At 36.6% G+C, this 12,055-nt stretch overlaps 4 non-coding genes across 4 annotated transcripts; all 4 read left to right on the top strand.

Moving 5' to 3' along the window:
- The first annotated feature begins 2,590 nt into the window (after positions 1-2,590).
- Positions 2,591-2,662, top strand: TRNAA-CGC (transfer RNA alanine (anticodon CGC)). Its single transcript has one exon. It is a non-coding gene; the product is annotated as a tRNA-Ala (tRNA).
- Positions 2,663-4,684: 2,022 nt separating this feature from the next.
- On the top strand, positions 4,685-4,756 carry TRNAA-CGC (transfer RNA alanine (anticodon CGC)). Its single transcript has one exon. It is a non-coding gene; the product is annotated as a tRNA-Ala (tRNA).
- A 4,364-nt stretch (positions 4,757-9,120) lies between these two features.
- On the top strand, positions 9,121-9,192 carry TRNAA-CGC (transfer RNA alanine (anticodon CGC)). Its single transcript has one exon. It is a non-coding gene; the product is annotated as a tRNA-Ala (tRNA).
- A 1,773-nt stretch (positions 9,193-10,965) lies between these two features.
- On the top strand, positions 10,966-11,037 carry TRNAA-CGC (transfer RNA alanine (anticodon CGC)). The gene has a single exon. It is a non-coding gene; the product is annotated as a tRNA-Ala (tRNA).
- Positions 11,038-12,055: the final 1,018 nt, after the last annotated feature.

The following is a 12,055-nucleotide window of genomic DNA, read 5'->3' as shown; positions in this document are numbered from 1 at the left end:
ACTTTGTGAACTAAAAGAGGATGGACATGGGCTTGGAGGTTAAGCACTTAATGAAATTTCAAAGCATGGAATGATGACAACATATGAACTCTACATAGATTGTCTGGTGAAGCATTAGCTAGCAATGCCCAAGAGGCAGTCATAGCCTGCATCCTTTGTGCCCTTCTGCTAAGTTCTGACACTGATGACCAAACAGAATGTAAGACAGCCCTCTAGTTAGCAAAACTTGATCAATATCTACACCATTCATTAGTAAAAAAAGGGGATTCTGATGATAAACCAGTCTCTGATGGAGAACTTTAAGAGCATTCCAATGTTTGGAAAGGGCTTCTACTTGCATTCTCATCAGCCATGAAAACCATAAAGTCCTTGCAGTCAAGCATGGTATAATGGTTATGCTTCCATCCTCTAAGATATCCGTAATAACACTGAAAAGTAGTAAATCTCTAGTGAAATGTAAAGCTGCAACCACTTGTGCATAAGAAAATAGCAGCTCATAGGGGATGTAGCTCAGTAGTATCGCGCATGCTTCGCATGTATGAGGCCCCGGGTTCAATCTCTGGCATCTCCAAGTTTTACAAAATACAGCTTTTTACCAAATTTAAACTCTCTAGTAGAGCCAAAGATAACAAGCAAACCAATAAAATAACTACAGCAATAGTCAAAGTTGAATACAAATCATAAAAAATCAATCAAATATGATTATATTCATCATCATCTTTATTCCATTTTTCAAAGTTAAGTTCCCATTGAATGCCTATTGCCATTGTACTACACTGAGGGAAAACATATGGTAAGTAGGAAATAGATTTTTTATTTTCAGTGGGAACTGAAGGCGACTACCCGAGCAAAGTTTAATAAAAGAGCGAGACAAATAATATAGCAAAACTAATTGATTAAGCTTGAGAGACAAGTTCAAACACTTTGTGAACAACAAGAGGATGGACATGGGCTTGGAGGGCAAGCACTTAATGAAATTTCAAAGCATGGAATGATAACAACATATCAACTCTACATAGATTGTCTGGTGAAGCATTAGCTAGCAATGCCCAAGAGGCAGTCATAGCATGCATCCTTTGTGCCCTTCTACTAAGTTCTGACACTGATGACCAAACAGAATGTAAGACAGCCCTCTAGTTAGCAAAACTTGATCAATTTCGACACCATTCATTAGTAAAAGTAGTGGATTCTGATGATAAACGAGTCTCTGATGGAGAACTTTAAGAGCATTCCAATGTTCGGAATGGGCATCTACTTGCATTCTCATCAGCCATGAAAACCATACAGTCCTTGAAGTCAAGCATGGTATAATGGTTATCCTTCCATCCTCTAAGATATCACTAATAACACTGAAAAGTAGTAAATCGCTAGTGAATTGTAAAGCTTCAATCACTTGTGCATGAGAAAATAGCAGCTCATAGGGGATGTAGCTCAGTGGTAGAGCGCATGCTTCGCTTGTATAAGGCCCCAAGTTCAATACCCAGAATCTCTAAGTTTTACAAAATACAGCTTTTTACCATATGTAATCTCTCTAGTAGAGCCAAAGAAAACAAGCAAACCAATAAAAGTACTCTACAGCAATAGTCAAAGTTGAATACAAATCATAAAAAATCAATCAAATATGATTATATTCATCATCTTCTTCATTCCATTTTTCAAAGTTAAGTTTCCATTGAATGCCTATTGCCATTCTCCTACACTGAGGGAAAACATATGGTAAGTAGGAAATCGATTTTTTATTTTCAGTGGGAACTGAAGGCGACAACCCGAGCAAAGTTTAATAAAAGATAAAAGATAACAAGCAAACCAATACAAATACTCTTCAGCAATAGTCAAAGTTGAAAACAAATTATAAAAAATTTATCAAATATGATTATATTCATCATCTTCTTCATTCCATTTTTCAAAGTTAAGTTCCCATTGAATGCCTATTGCCATTCTCCTACACTGAGGGAAAACATATCGTAAGTAGGAAATAGATTTTTTATTTTCAGTGGGAACTGAAGGTGACAACCCGAGTAAAGTTTAATAAAAGAGTGAGACAAATAATATAGCAAAACTAATTGATTAAGATTGAGAGACAAGTTCAAACACTTTGTGAACAAAAAGAGGATGGACATGGGCTTGGAGGGCAAGCACTTAATGATATTTCAAAGCATGGAATGATGACAACATATCAACTCTACATAGATTGTCTGGTGAAGCATTAGCTAGCAGTGGCCAAGAGGCAGTCTTAGCATGCATCCTTTGTGCCCTTCTGCTAAGTTCTGACACTGATGACCAAACAGAATGTAAGACAGCCCTCTAGTTAGCAAAACTTGATCTATATCCACACCATTCATAAGTAAAAGTAGGGGATTCTGATGATAAACCAGTCTCTGATAGAGAACTTTAAGAGCATTCCAAAGTTCGGAATGGGCATCTCCTTGCATTCTCATCAGCCATGAAAACCATAAAGTCCTTGAAGTCAAGCATGGTATAATGGTTATACTTCCTTCCTCAAAGATGTCCCTAATAATACTGAAAAGTAGTAAATCTCTAGTGAAATGTAAAGCTGCAATCACTTGTGCATAAGAAATAACAGCTCATAGGGGATGTAGCTCAGTGGTAGAGCGCATGCTTCGCATGTATGCAGCCCAAGGTTCAATCCCTGGCATCTCCAAATTTTACAAAATACAGCTTTTTACCATATGTAAACTCTCTAGTAGAGCCAAAGATAACAAGCAAACCAATAAAAGTACTCTACAGCAATAGTCAAAGTTGAATACAAATCATAAAAAATCAATCAAATATGATTATATTCATCATCTTCTTCATTCCATTTTTCAAAGTTAAGTTCCCATTGAATGCCTATTGCCATTCTACTACACTGAGGGAAAACATATGGTAAGTAGGAAACAGATTTTTTATTTTCAGTGGGAACTGAAGGCGACTACCCGAGCAAAGTTTAATAAAAGAGCGAGACAAATAATATAGCAAAACTATTTGATTAAGCTTGAGAGACAAGTTCAAACACTTTGTGAACAAAAAGAGGATGGACATGGGCTTGGAGGGCAAGCACTTAATGAAATTTCAAAGCATGGAATGATGACAACATATCAACTCTCCATAGATTGTCTGGTGAAGCATTAGCTAGCAATGCCCAAGAGGCAGTCATAGCATGCATCCTTTGTGCCCTTCTACTAAGTTCTGACACTGATGACCAAACAGAATGTAAGACAGCCCTCTAGTTAGCAAAACTTGATCAATTTCCACACCATACATTAGTAAAAGTAGTGGATTCTGATGATTAACGAGTCTCTGATGGAGAACTTTAAGAGCATTCCAATGTTCGGAATGGGCATCTACTTGCATTCTCATCAGACATGAAAACCATACAGTCCTTGAAGTCAAGCATGGTATAATGGTTATCCTTCCATCCTCTAAGATATCACTAATAACACTGAAAAGTAGTAAATCTCTAGTGAATTGTAAAGCTTCAATCACTTGTGCATCAGAAAATAGCAGCTCATAGGCGATGTAGCTCAGTGGTAGAGCACATGCTTCGCTTGTATAAGTCCCCAAGTTCAATACCCGGAATCTCTAAGTTTTACAAAATACAGCTATTTACCATATGTAAACTCTCTAGTAGAGCCAAAGAAAACAAGCAAACCAATAAAAGTACTCTACAGCAATAGTCAAAGTTGAATACAAATCATAAAAAATCAATCAAATATGATTATATTCATCATCTTCTTCATTCCATTTTTCAAAGTTAAGTTCCCATTGAATGCCTATTGCCATTCTCCTACACTGAGGGAAAACATATGGTAAGTTGGAAATCGATTTTTTATTTTCAGTGGGAACTGAAGGCGACAACCCGAGCAAAGTTTAATAAAAGATAAAAGATAACAAGCAAACCAATACAAATACTCTTCAGCAATAGTCAAAGTTGAATACAAATTATAAAAAATTTATCAAATATGATTATATTCATCATCTTCTTCATTCCATTTTTCAAAGTTAAGTTCCCATTGAATGCCTATTGCCATTCTCCTACACTGAGGGAAAACATATCGTAAGTAGGAAATAGATTTTTTATTTTCAGTGGGAACTGAAGGTGACAACCCGAGCAAAGTTTAATAAAAGAGTGAGACAAATAATATAGCAAAACTAATTGATTAAGATTGAGAGACAAGTTCAAACACTTTGTGAACAAAAAGAGGATGGACATGGGCTTGGAGGGCAAGCACTTAATGATATTTCAAAGCATGGAATGATGACAACATATCAACTCTACATAGATTGTCTGGTGAAGCATTAGCTAGCAGTGGCCAAGAGGCAGTCTTAGCATGCATCCTTTGTGCCCTTCTGCTAAGTTCTGACACTGATGACCAAACAGAATGTAAGACAGCCCTCTAGTTAGCAAAACTTGATCTATATCCACACCATTCATAAGTAAAAGTAGGGGATTCTGATGATAAACCAGTCTCTGATAGAGAACTTTAAGAGCATTCCAATGTTCGGAATGGGCATCTCCTTGCATTCTCATCAGCCATGAAAACCATAAAGTCCTTGAAGTCAAGCATGGTATAATGGTTATACTTCCATCCTCAAAGATGTCCCTAATAATACTGAAAAGTAGTAAATCTCTAGTGAAATGTAAAGCTGCAATCACTTGTGCTTAAGAAAATAGCAGCTCATAGGGGATGTAGCTCAGTGGTAGAGCGCATGCTTCGCATGTATGAGGCCCCAGGTTCAATCCCTGGCATCTCCAAGTTTTACAAAATACAGCTTTTTACCATATGTAAACTCTCTAGTAGAGCCAAAGATAACAAGCAAACCAATAAAAGTACTCTACAGCAATAGTCAAAGTTGAATACAAATCATAAAAAATCAATCAAATATGATTATATTCATCATCTTCTTCATTAGATTTTTCAAAGTTAAGTTCCCATTGAATGCCTATTGCCATTCTCCTACACTGAGGGAAAAGTTATGGTAAGAAGGAAATCGATTTTTTATTTTCAGTGGGAACTGAAGGCGACAACCCGAGCAAAGTTTAATAAAAGATAAAAGATAACAAGCAAACCAATACAAGTACTCTTCAGCAATAGTCAAAGTTGAATACAAATTATAAAAAATTAATCAAATATGATTATATTCATCATCTTCTTCATTCCATTTTTCAAAGTTAAGTTCCCATTGAATGCCTATTGCCATTCTCCTACACTGAGGGAAAACTTATGGTAAGTAGGAAATAGATTTTTTATTTTCAGTGGGAACTGAATGCGACTACCTGAGCAAAGTTTAATAAAAGAGCGAGACAAATAATTTATCAATACTAATTGATTAAGATAGAGAGACAAGTTCAAACACTTTGTGAACTAAAAGAGGATGGACATGGGCTTGGAGGGCAAGCACTTAATGAAATTTCAAAGCATGGAATGATGACATCATATGAACTCTACATAGATTGTCTGGTGAAGCATTAGCTAGCAATGCCCAAGAGGCAGTCATAGCATGCATCCTTTGTGCCCTTCTGCTAAGCTCTGACACTGATGACCAAACAGAATGTAAGACAGCCCTCTAGTTAGCAAAACTTGATCAATATCTACACCATTCATTAGTAAAAAAAGGGGATTCTGATGATAAACCAGTCTCTGATGGAGAACTTTAAGAGCATTCCAATGTTTGGAAAGGGCTTCTACTTGCAATCTCATCAGCCTTGAAAACCATAAAGTCCTTGCAGTCAAGCATGGTATAATGGTTATGCTTCCATCCTCAAAGATATCCCTAATAACACTGAAAAGTAGTAAATCTCTAGTGAAATGTAAAGCTGCAACCACTTGTGCATAAGAAAATAGCAGCTCAAAGGGGATGTAGCTCAGTAGTAGCGCGCATGCTTCGCATGTATGAGGCCCCGGGTTCAATCTCTGGCATCTCCAAGTTTTACAAAATACAGCTTTTTACCATATGTAAACTCTCTAGTAGAGCCAAAGATAACAAGCAAACCAATAAAAGTACTCTACAGCAATAGTCAAAGTTGAATACAAATCATAAAAAATCAATCAAATATGATTATATTCATCATCTTCTTCATTCCATTTTTCAAAGTTAAGTTCCCATTGAATGCCTATTGCCATTCTCCTACACTGAGGGAAAAGTTATGGTAAGAAGGAAATCGATTTTTTATTTTCAGTGGGAACTGAAGGCGACAACCCGAGCAAAGTTTAATAAAAGATAAAAGATAACAAGCAAACCAATGCAAGTACTCTTCAGCAATAGTCAAAGTTGAATACAAATTATAAAAAATTAATCAAATATGATTATATTCATCATCTTCTTCATTCCGTTTTTCAAAGTTAAGTTCCCATTGAATGCCTATTGCCATTCTCCTACACTGAGGGAAAACTTATGGTAAGTAGGAAATAGATTTTTTATTTTCAGTGGGAACTGAAGGCGACTACCTGAGCAAAGTTTAATAAAAGAGCGAGACAAATAATATATCAATACTAATTGATTAAGATAGAGAGACAAGTTCAAACACTTTGTGAACTAAAAGAGGATGGACATGGGCTTGGAGGTTAAGCACTTAATGAAATTTCAAAGCATGGAATGATGACAACATATGAACTCTACATAGATTGTCTGGTGAAGCATTAGCTAGCAATGCCCAAGAGGCAGTCATAGCCTGCATCCTTTGTGCCCTTCTGCTAAGTTCTGACACTGATGACCAAACAGAATGTAAGACAGCCCTCTAGTTAGCAAAACTTGATCAATATCTACACCATTCATTAGTAAAAAAAGGGGATTCTGATGATAAACCAGTCTCTGATGGAGAACTTTAAGAGCATTCCAATGTTTGGAAAGGGCTTCTACTTGCATTCTCATCAGCCATGAAAACCATAAAGTCCTTGCAGTCAAGCATGGTATAATGGTTATGCTTCCATCCTCTAAGATATCCGTAATAACACTGAAAAGTAGTAAATCTCTAGTGAAATGTAAAGCTGCAACCACTTGTGCATAAGAAAATAGCAGCTCATAGGGGATGTAGCTCAGTAGTATCGCGCATGCTTCGCATGTATGAGGCCCCGGGTTCAATCTCTGGCATCTCCAAGTTTTACAAAATACAGCTTTTTACCAAATTTAAACTCTCTAGTAGAGCCAAAGATAACAAGCAAACCAATAAAAGTACTCTACAGCAATAGTCAAAGTTGAATACAAATCATAAAAAATCAATCAAATATGATTATATTCATCATCTTCTTCATTCCATTTTTCAAAGTTAAGTTCCCATTGGATGCCTATTGCCATTCTACTACACTGAGGGAAAACATATGGTAAGTAGGAAACAGATTTTTTATTTTCAGTGGGAACTGAAGGCGACTACCCGAGCAAAGTTTAATAAAAGAGCGAGACAAATAATATAGCAAAACTATTTGATTAAGCTTGAGAGACAAGTTCAAACACTTTGTGAACAAAAAGAGGATGGACATGGGCTTGGAGGGCAAGCACTTAATGAAATTTCAAAGCATGGAATGATGACAACATATCAACTCTCCATAGATTGTCTGGTGAAGCATTAGCTAGCAATGCCCAAGAGGCAGTCATAGCATGCATCCTTTGTGCCCTTCTACTAAGTTCTGACACTGATGACCAAACAGAATGTAAGACAGCCCTCTAGTTAGCAAAACTTGATCAATTTCCACACCATACATTAGTAAAAGTAGTGGATTCTGATGATTAACGAGTCTCTGATGGAGAACTTTAAGAGCATTCCAATGTTCGGAATGGGCATCTACTTGCATTCTCATCAGACATGAAAACCATACAGTCCTTGAAGTCAAGCATGGTATAATGGTTATCCTTCCATCCTCTAAGATATCACTAATAACACTGAAAAGTAGTAAATCTCTAGTGAATTGTAAAGCTTCAATCACTTGTGCATCAGAAAATAGCAGCTCATAGGCGATGTAGCTCAGTGGTAGAGCACATGCTTCGCTTGTATAAGTCCCCAAGTTCAATACCCGGAATCTCTAAGTTTTACAAAATACAGCTTTTTACCATATATAAACTCTCTAGTAGAGCCAAAGAAAACAAGCAAACCAATAAAAGTACTCTACAGCAATAGTCAAAGTTGAATACAAATCATAAAAAATCAATCAAATATGATTATATTCATCATCTTCTTCATTCCAGTTTTCAAAGTTAAGTTCCCATTGAATGCCTATTGCCATTCTCCTACACTGAGGGAAAACTTATGGTAAGTAGGAAATCGATTTTTTATTTTCAGTGGGAACTGAAGGCGACAACCCGAGCAAAGTTTAATAAAAGATAAAAGATAACAAGCAAATCAATACAAATACTCTTCAGCAATAGTCAAAGTTGAATACAAATTATAAAAAATTAATCAAATATGATTATATTCATCATCTTCTTCATTCCATTTTTCAAAGTTAAGTTCCCATTGAATGCCTATTGCCATTCTCCTACACTGAGGGAAAACATATCGTAAGTAGGAAATCGATTTTTTATTTTCAGTGGGAACTGAAGTTGACAACCCGAGCAAAGTTTAATAAAAGAGCGAGACAAATAATATAGCAAAACTAATTGATTAAGATTGAGAGACAAGTTCAAACACTTTGTGAACAAAAAGAGGATGAACATGGGCTTGGAGGGCAAGCACTTAATGATATTTCAAAGCATGGAATGATGACAACATATCAACTCTACATAGATTGTCTGGTGAAGCATTAGCTAGCAGTGGCCAAGAGGCAGTCTTAGCATGCATCCTTTGTGCCCTTCTGCTAAGTTCTGACACTGATGACCAAACAGAATGTAAGACAGCCCTCTAGTTAGCAAAACTTGATCTATATCCACACCATTCATAAGTAAAAGTAGGGGATTCTGATGATAAACCAGTCTCTGATAGAGAACTTTAAGAGCATTCCAATGTTCGGAATGGGCATCTCCTTGCATTCTCATCAGCCATGAAAACCATAAAGTCCTTGAAGTCAAGCATGGTATAATGGTTATACTTCCATCCTCAAAGATGTCCCTAATAACACTGAAAAGTAGTAAATCTCTAGTGAAATGTAAAGCTGCAATCACTTGTGCATAAGAAAAAAGCAGCTCATAGGGGATGTAACTCAGTGGTAGAGCGCATGCTTCGCATGTATGAGGCCCCGGGTTCAATCCCTGGCATCTTCAAGTTTTACAAAATACAGCTTTTTACCATATGTAAACTCTCTAGTACAGCCAAAGATAACAAGCAAACCAATAAAAGTACTCTACAGCAATAGTCAAAGTTGAATACAAATCATAAAAAATCAATCAAATATGATTATATTCATCATCTTCTTCATTCCATTTTTCAAAGTTAAGTTCCCATTGAATGCCTATTGCCATTCTACTACACTGAGGGAAAACATATGGTAAGTAGGAAATAGATTTTTTATTTTCAGTGGGAACTGAAGGCAACTACCCGAGCAAAGTTTAATAAAAGAGCGAGACAAATAATATAGCAAAACTAATTGATTAAGCTTGAGAGACAAGTTCAAACACTTTATGAACAAAAAGAGGATGGACATGGGCTTGGAGGGCAAGCACTTAATGAAATTTCAAAGCATGGAATGATGACAACATATCAACCCTCCATAGATTGTCTGGTTAAGCATTAGCTATCAATGCCCAAGAGGCAGTCATAGCATGCAACCTTTGTGCCCTTCTACTAAGTTCTGACAAAGATGACCAAACAGAATGTAAGACTGCCCTCTAGTTAGCAAAACTTGATCAATTTCCACACCATTCATTAGTAAAAGTAGTGGATTCTGATGATAAATGAGTCTCTAATGGAGAACTTTAAGAGCATTCCAATGTTCGGAATGGGCATCTACTTGCATTCTCGTCAGCCATGAAAACCATACAGTCCTTGAAGTCAAGCATGGTATAATGGTTATCCTTCCATCCTCTAAGATATCACTAATAACACTGAAAAGTAGTAAATCTCTAGTGAATTGTAAAGCTTCAATCACTAGTGCATCAGAAAATAGCAGCTCATAGGGGATGTAGCTCAGTGGTAGAGCGCATGCTTCACTTGTATAAGGCCCCAACTTCAATACCCGGAATCTCTAAGTTTTACAAAATACAGCTTTTTACCAAATATAAACTCTCTAGTAGAGCCAAAGAAAACAAGCAAACCAATAAAAGTACTCTACAGCAATAGTCAAAGTTGAATACAAATCATAAAAAATCAATCAAAGATGATTATATTCATCATCTTCTTCATTCCATTTTTCAAAGTTAAGTTCCCATTGAATGCCTATTGCCATTCTCCTACACTGAGGGAAAACATATCGTAAGTAGGAAATAGATTTTTTATTTTCAGTGGGAACTGAAGGTGACAACCCGAGCAAAGTTTAATAAAAGAGCGAGACAAATAATATAGCAAAACTAATTGATTAAGATTGAGAGACAAGTTCAAACACTTTGTGAACAAAAAGAGGATGAACATGGGCTTGGAGGGCAAGCACTTAATGATATTTCAAAGCATGGAATGATGACAACATATCAACTCTAGATGGATTGTCTGGTGAAGCATTAGCTAGCTAGCCCAAGAGGCAGTCATAGCATGCATCCTTTGTGCCCTTCTACTAAGTTCTGACACTGATGACCAAACAGAATGTAAGAAAGCCCTCTAGTTAGGAAAACTTGATCAATATCCACATCATTCATTAGAAAAAGTAGGGTATTCTGATGATAAACCAGTCTCTGATGGAGAACTTTAAGAGCATTCCAATGTTCGGAATGGGCATCTCCTTGCATTCTCATCAGCCATGAAAACCATAAAGTCCTTGAAGTCAAGCATGGTTTAATGGTTATACTTCCATCCTCTAAGATGTCCCTAATAACACTGAAAAGTAGTAAATCTCTAGTGAAATGTAAAGCTGCAGTCACTTGTGCATAAGCAAATAGCAGCTCATAGGGGATGTAGCTCAGTGGTAGAGCGCATGCTTCGCATGTATGAGGCCCCGTGTTCAATCCCTGGCATCTCCAAGTTTTACAAAATACAGCTTTTTACCATATGTAAACTCTCTAGTAGAGCCAAAGATAACAAGCAAACCAATAAAAGTACTCTACAGCAATAGTCAAAGTTGAATACAAATCATAAAAAATCAATCAAATATGATTATATTCATCATCTTCTTCATTCCATTTTTCAAAGTTAAGTTCCCATTGAATGCCTATTGCCATTCTCCTACACTGAGGGAAAACATATCGTAAGTAGGAAATCGATTTTTTATTTTCAGTGGGAACTGAAGTTGACAACCCGAGCAAAGTTTAATAAGAGAGCGAGACAAATAATATAGCAAAACTAATTGATTAAGATTGAGAGACAAGTTCAAACACTTTGTGAACAAAAAGAGGATGAACATGGGCTTGGAGGGCAAGCACTTAATGATATTTCAAAGCATGGAATGATGACAACATATCAACTCTACATAGATTGTCTGGTGAAGCATTAGCTAGCAGTGGCCAAGAGGCAGTCTTAGCATGCATCCTTTGTGCCCTTCTGCTAAGTTCTGACACTGATGACCAAACAGAATGTAAGACAGCCCTCTAGTTAGCAAAACTTGATCTATATCCACACCATTCATAAGTAAAAGTAGGGGATTCTGATGATAAACCAGTCTCTGATAGAGAACTTTAAGAGCATTCCAATGTTCGGAATGTGCATCTCCTTGCATTCTCATCAGCCATGAAAACCATAAAGTCCTTGAAGTCAAGCATGGTATAATGGTTATACTTCCATCCTCAAAGATGTCCCTAATAACACTGAAAAGTAGTAAATCTCTAGTGAAATGTAAAGCTGCAATCACTTGTGCATAAGAAAATAGCAGCTCATAGGGGATGTAACTCAGTGGTAGAGCGCATGCTTCGCATGTATGAGGCCCCGGGTTCAATCCCTGGCATCTTAAAGTTTTACAAAATACAGCTTTTTACCATATGTAAACTCTCTAGTACAGCCAAAGATAACAAGCAAACCAATAAAAGTACTCTACAGCAATAGTCA

The sequence above is a fragment of the Taudactylus pleione genome, unplaced genomic scaffold, assembly GCF_031769625.1.
Source record: "Taudactylus pleione unplaced genomic scaffold, aTauple2 ptg000070l, whole genome shotgun sequence".
Lineage (NCBI taxonomy): Eukaryota > Metazoa > Chordata > Amphibia > Anura > Myobatrachidae > Taudactylus > Taudactylus pleione.
This window is presented reverse-complemented; position numbering and strand designations above follow the sequence as displayed.